The sequence below is a fragment of the Schistocerca cancellata genome, chromosome 6 (genome assembly GCF_023864275.1).
Source record: "Schistocerca cancellata isolate TAMUIC-IGC-003103 chromosome 6, iqSchCanc2.1, whole genome shotgun sequence".
Lineage (NCBI taxonomy): Eukaryota > Metazoa > Arthropoda > Insecta > Orthoptera > Acrididae > Schistocerca > Schistocerca cancellata.
In genome coordinates, this window is record NC_064631.1 from 503,476,034 (window position 1) to 503,483,516 (window position 7,483).

Sequence of the window (7,483 nt, forward strand, 5' to 3'; positions counted from 1 at the left end):
GCCTGTATGCCTGCATGATACCACTCTAGTAGTCGATGTAGCAGTCAGCGTCTCGCTGCGTCAGCATCCTTCCTGTCATCGACATACTGCTTCCCACAGAGCGCATCCTTCATTGGGCCTAACAAAGGAAATTCGGAAGGTGCGAGATCTGGGCTGTAGGGAGGACGAGGAAGAACAGTCCAACGAAGTTCTGTGAACTCCTCTCTGGTGCGTAGACTTCTGTGAGACGTTGCCCTGTAATGGAGAAGGAGAAGTTCGTTTGCATTGTTGTGGCGACGAACACGCTGAAGTCTTTTCTTCATTTTCTTGACGATGGCCAGGTGGCCCGCGAGATGTCGGACAGGTTTGGGTGATGTTCTTGCGATGACGACAGACAACTCGCCCAACGCATCACCGTGCTTTTGTTCACTGCCAGGTCTCCGCCTTTTACCTAAGATGCTCTGGTTTTCCTCCAAAAGAAAGCCAATGACAGCTCTTCGCTTTCAACGCACTGCTGTTGCAGACGCCATTCTGAAGGCGACGTATACCACCGCCTCGTATCGGAACTCCACGAAACTACAGGGGCTGACGTGGGAATATTCCACGTTGTCCCACAATAAATTCCGCATTTTTTCAATCGAAATTGACCGAGAAAAAAAATGTTGCATTGCTTACTGAACGCCACTCGTAATACGATGTCGCTCAGCCCACAGAGCCATGAATGCAAGGTTATGACGACCGTCATGCTTATAACAGGTCTGAATATAATAACAGCGGTAAGGAACAAGCAATTGTTAAAGAATGAGATTTTCACTCTGCAGCGGAGTGTGCGCTGATATGAAACTTCCTGGCAGATTAAAACTGTGTGCCCGACCGAGACTCGAACTCGGGTTCGAGTCTCGGTCGGGCACACAGTTTCAATTGTAAAAGAGTTTATCAATGGCCAAGGCAATATTCGTGATGTATATTCTTAACACAGGTCGCGTGCTAAATTGTCCACACTACTGAGAACTCAAAGGATGGGGAATGCGATGTTGAAACATTTCAGCACATTAGTTTGCTCGAGATAAAATATACAAACATAACACAATATACAAACTTAACAAACCTTTCTGCTTTATCCTCCATGTCTTTTTTTCTTTCCCACAGTTGTCATCTGCAGATATTAGGCTTTACCTATTGCGTTTTCCTACAGAGATTTTTCCATGTCCTTCCATCTCCTTTAGGTCTCCCTATGTTTCTTCGTCCTATTTATTTCTATTTGTATAGTATTTTTGATAGACTGTCATCCTCCATCCTAGTGGTGCACGTCTTCTATAAGCTTCTGTATCCTTCTATTTTATTCATTTGGAGATATTTAATCTCAACCTTGTTCTTATTGCTTTATTTCGCTTTTGATTTTGTCTTGGGTACCTTGCTACATATCTGCGAAATCTCATCCCAGCACTGTTGTTTCTCGTCCACGTTTCCTTCTAAGTTTCAGACCACATCTAAAACCATTTTTCTCTTTAAAGAGCGTTGAAATCTCCACATTGAAACCCTCTCTGGAGACATTAATGCTTTTTTGGCTTAACGTAACTGAATTTACAACTTTTTTATTAATTACTACTTAAAAACAACAAGTGTGTCGAGTGGGTGAAGGTACACTGTTACTGAAAATGACTTCTGTGATTATTTTGTAACCTATGATAAACAATTAAGACCTTTCTCAGATTTAAAAGATCACCAGCGAAACGTGTTTGGGTAAAAAAAGATCAAAGGAAAACAACGTGTTTTGAAGGGGGCAAAGTTTCTCTAAATAGTACATTTAGACCGTATACGCAAAATAAACGGTAACAGGAACTTCTAGATTTCGCAAGATGAAGATTTAAAGTAGTTCATTAGATTTGTGAATATATAAAAAGTTTTGTTGGTGCTTAAAGTGTTCTGTGAACGCTTACATTTTCATTATTGCCAAATGGTCAGCATCTTACACTAACAGAGGTTATCATATACTCTCAAAGCATAATACCAGTGCAACCATACGCAGGTGGAGTTGTGTGTAACAGAGAAGTTTCTTCGTGTTACACTGAATACACTCACTCCCCGAGAATCAGTATACTAATGCTGCACACAACGAAAATATGATGAACGATTTTTGTGATAGAAGAGGTGATTATTTGATAGCCATGTAATATTAATATGCGTTTGCAGAGAGTCGCAAGCATCAACGGAACTTTTACTTAACAAACCAAATGAGCTGTTTTAAGCAGTAGTAGATACGAATTTTCTCCTCTGGATTCTTTTCGAACTCGATGAGCATGTGCTGGTCCGATAATGTGCCTCAAATGACTCCGTTCATGATCTTTCTCAGTTTAGCCATCTACAGTTGTCACTCCATCGTTTCCGGAATCTTACAAGGGGACGTGTTCCCTCGGGACTTCCAGCATCACGCATGTAGCTTAAAGAACTGAAGCATGCGAACCACTTATTCTGCCCAGCGCCGCATTTGCCATTAAATTGTTGCTTTTTCCTTCTTCCTCAGTCACCTGTATCTCGCAGTGTTTTTCTCTCAAACACATCCTGGAATACCTACAGCTAATTTCAATTGTAGCGTAAATTCGGGCCACCAATGATCCGTTTTAGAAGCGACAAGCGACACTCAAGTGGGACCAGTATGCTGTTGATACAGATCAGAGACTGATACGAAGAGATTGAATTATATTGTCATTGTATGCCTGACTGCTCAGCGCCATTGAGTAGACCGTAACTGCAATCGGTCTCAATTTACTCAATGAATTTTTTCAGGAGGAAAAAAAAATAGAATTTCTCGCTAGGAGCCTGCGATGAGCACGCTAGTGTCGAGGAAAGGACGCACCGAATAAAAACGCAGTTCAGGACCCACTCGAATTCGGCAGCTCGTAAGCATTAGCTGGCGCCTTCGATTGTCTCACAGTCGGCCTTGGAATCGAGAGCAACTTGAACATAACAGGGCTATTCCTGTCCGACGTGAGCGCGTCCTTGCCTGCAATTGACCGCGCTGTGCTAATAATAGAGGCGAACGGCAGGCGTCCAGTGCCGCATTCCAAAAGTTCATCGCCGTCTGGAAATCCATCGCCGACAACGCGCCTTTCAGCTGGTGTCCAAATTAATCGATATAGTAGTAATCGATATGTGCGAGGCTTGTCACAGACGAGCTGTTTCTGATATCTTTTACTTAATATGCTGACGCATTGCAAATGGTTTTTCCCAGTTGAGACTCCTTGTAAGTGGGCTGTTTAGGCTTTTATGTTGGTAACGCCACGTAGCGCTCTGTATGAAAATAACTGACTGTGCTGTGTGCAGTCTGTGGCTGGTTTCCATTGTTGTTCGCTACTGTAGTGTTGGGCTGTTGGCTGTTAACAGCGCGTAGCGTTGAGCAGTTGGAGGTGAACCGCCAGCAGTGGTGGATGTGGGGAGAGAAATGGCGGAATTTTGAGAGCGGATGATCTGGACGTGTGTCCATCAGAAACAGTACATTTGTAAGAATGGATGTCATGAACTGCTATATATATTATGACTTTTGAACACTATTAAGGTAAATACATTGTTTGTTCTCTATCAAAATCTTTCTTTTGCTAACTATGTCTATCAGTAGTTAGTGCCTTCAGTAGTTTGAATCTTTTATTTAGCTGGCAGTAGTGGCGCTTGCTGTATTGCAGTAGTTCGAGTAACGAAGATTTTTGGTGAGGTAAGTGATTTGTGAAAGGTATAGGTTAATGTTAGTCAGGGCCATTCTTTTGTAGGCATTATTGAAAGTCAGATTGCGTTGCGCTAAAAATATTGTGTGTCAGTTTAAGCACAGTCATGTATAATTTTTCTAAGGGGACGTTTTAACCTTACATTATAAAACGCGCTGACGCCTGCCTCATATTCAATCATTTTAGACGTTACTGATCGTCCGTAGAGGCAATGGAACAGGAAGTGCTCTGATATTTTACTTTAACCTCGTACCGCGTGTAAATGTTCTCGTAATAAATGCTACGCCTAGAAATAAATGATGGATTCTAAACACCCAGCAAAATAAATTAGACTGATGATTCAGTTTCTCATTAAGGACAGAAGAAAATGAAAAGAAAAAGGGGAAACAGAGAAAAATCCATCACAACCAGCTGTGTAGCATTTATCAAAAAAGGTTTAGTAGATGTCACTTAAATTCTACTCAGTGTATGAACATGTTATGGTGCAAAATAGAATTTTTCTTCTATTACTATAAGTGGCCTTGCAGTCGGGACTGTGAGACTTTTGTTGCAATGCCTGTCGCAAGTTTTTGTAATAAACGTCTTGATACAAATTCTTCGTATTACATATCTGCATTTGAAATTGTTGAAAATTCTGATGTATAAATCAAAAACCATGACATAAGTGGGGTCTTTCATAAAACAGATACACACGCAGGAGAAGTGAAGGCTCTTCACTTGGAGCAAAGATGGATTTGATATAAGTGATTCTGTTTATTTTTTTATTTTGCGTTGGTACATGATGAGTTACAGTCAGTTCCACCAGAAAGTATACATCGTTATCTGTACGAAATAAAAGACACTATCATAAATAAATGTTTACGTTAAAATATATCTTATTACTAATTGCACAATTACCTAATAGTTAATCCAATCGCCACCATTATCTATTATAGCTTGGCACCTTAACCGTCTCCCCGGTAAATCACCCACGCTTGCAACCTCTAAATATCGTTTGACCCACTTCGCAATGAATGTCTTTAAAACACAACATTCAACTCTCACACAGTTTATCTATACACTGTGCAAAAGTGCATTGATTACAGATTCGAGACCTCTACCAGAGAAGTCGCTGCAGACCCCACATTGTGACGTACACTTTCTTGTGGAACTGATTATAACTACCGACGTGATACGCGGAACAGTTTTATGGAATGGCATTTAAAGTAGAGGTGTTTCTCGTGTGTCATGTGTGTATTTATTGCAAACTGGTGGACCAGAATACCGTGAGGTCATAATATTAATTGCCAATGGATATTCATCCAAAGTTACTGATGTTTAATCAATTTTCAACAGTTAAGAAGCAGGCGGCTGAACTGAAACATTTTATTCTTTACATAAAAATTAGTTTTTATGGGCGGTCTTTGTCTAACTTCCGGTTCGCGAGATCGTGGTCGATGCATAAAACTACTTCCTAACGTTTCGTCGTAGACTGTTGGAGGCATTTTCGGAGGTAAAATGGTAGTTGTTGTTAGGGAATATTTTTATATGTTCACTGTGGTCTCTTAGTCAGTTTTAAAGGAAGTATCATTCTTTTGTCGAAGATTATCCAAGTGAAGGAAGTCACAAGACTACAACCACAACCACAAATGTAAACAACCAAAAATTGCTCAATGTGATATTGAATGTTTGGTGATTAAAGGTATGCGAAATGGCTGCAAAACGCATTGTGTGTAATCTCTGCTTTTTTTCTCAGCGTTTGTTCCACTTTAGAACAGGGTACCCTTATTTGCACATTTCATCTTTCGCTATCTTTGGCGTCTTGAGAAGTAATTCCCGGCGTAGGCGTATCATTCCCTGTTGTGTCACGCCAACGCGTTGATAGCACATCAATGACGGTTTTTGAAGTAATACACTTCGCGCAAGTGTTTCATACGTACTGTAATATTTATGGCTTTAGCAGCCGTCATATTCATCTCCAAGTTTCTCTCCTCAGAGCAATTGAGATCACAGCATTAAGCATATGATGTAATAGGTAGGGCGTAGTACCACTAGCAGATCGTATGGCTGGTATCCCTTTCGTGGGAACGACAGCCTGTAGTCCATCACTGTGACTGACAGCTGTGTTCGGAGCCAGTTTGCGAAAACCCTATCATTATTATTATAAAAACTATTCCTTAAATTTCCTTGACATTCAAATATTGACATCTCTAAATAGCAGGCTACCGCCCACTTACTTCAAAAGTCATAACAATAAGCAAAACTAAGAACCAAAGTTAAACGCAAAGGCAGACGAAACACTTCGGTTCTCTTCGGGGTCCCACCTAAACCACATGCCCAAGCTAGGAGGTTTGCATTGCCTGACCACTTCGGAATGAACAGTCATGAGGCACAGACGCGTCGTCTGATGCGCTAGAACAGTCAAATCAGTTATCAGTGTTTACAAAGAAACTTATGAAATTATTAATGGCGTGTGGATTGTTAAACAGACGGTGGATAAAAATTGGAATTCGCATTTCTTCTGTTAAACATAATCTAATACTCCATTATAAATACATTGCTTCACTCGATAGTAAGAGTTTTCGTCCCTTTTATACTCGAGCGAAATTTTTGTTGCTACAAACATTGCTAGTGCAACTATATTGATGTGTATGTTGTGTACATTTTTTTTTAGAACGTTGTGCCGGCCGTGGTGGCCAAGCGGTTAAAGGCGCTACAGTCTGGAACTGCGCGGTCGCTACGGTCGCAGGTTCTAATCCTGCCTCGGGCATGGATGTGTGTGATGTCCTTAGGTTAGTTAGGTTTAAGTAGTTCTAAGTTGTAGGGGACTGATGACCTTAGAAGTTAAGTCCCATAGTGCTCAGAGCCATTTGAACCATTTTTAGAACGTTGTAACCTCAATTGCTATGTATTAGTGTCATGTAAACATTGTAACATTCTGGAGCTGATTATATTTCTCATAGTCAGACCTTTGTTTTGCATTCCTGATAAGTCAGCCAAATGCATAAGTTGCCTTGTGTATGGCTCTGAGCACTATGGGGCTTAACATCGGAGATCATCAGTCCCCTAGACTTAGAACTACTTTAACCTAACTAACCTAAGGACATCACACACATCCAAGCCTGAGGCAGGCTTCGAACCTGCGACCGTAGCAGTAGCGCGGTTTCGAACTGAAGCGCCTAGAACCGCTAGGCCACAACGGCTGGCTGCCTTGTGTACTTCCCTTAATGTGGTCTCATACATAAATTTGTGAGATAAACGTGTTATAGGCTTGTGCCTCGCACATGTCAACAATGTATCTACTTTATCGAATTTTATAAAAAATAGGCCGAACCGCCTTGCCTTTAAGTCAGTGTTTCATTTATCATAAATTATTGGCCGACTTACACATCGCCTTATTCAATTCCGACGATGATGCTGATATTTGGTTTGTAGGGCGCTCAACTACGTAGTTATCAGCGCTCGTTCAAATCCACTTTCCCGAATTATGAGGAAACAATGAGGACAGCACAAACATCCAGTTCCCGGTAGGAGAAAATCCCCGATCCGGCCGGGAATCTCATTCATCTCCTTCATACTGGACGACTTGCCTGTTGCCTAATAATTACGCGTTATTCTCTATAAACTTCATTAGCAGGACCATCCGTTGCCTATCAACACACAGTAATTTATTTCGGCGGAAACCACTTAACCTTATCAACTGATTTCATGAAAACATAGAATATGTCTATCAAGTTTGACGCAACAGTCACATTTCTTTCCTTGAGAAGACATACAAGCTGTTACTTTGTTTCGCCACCTAATCT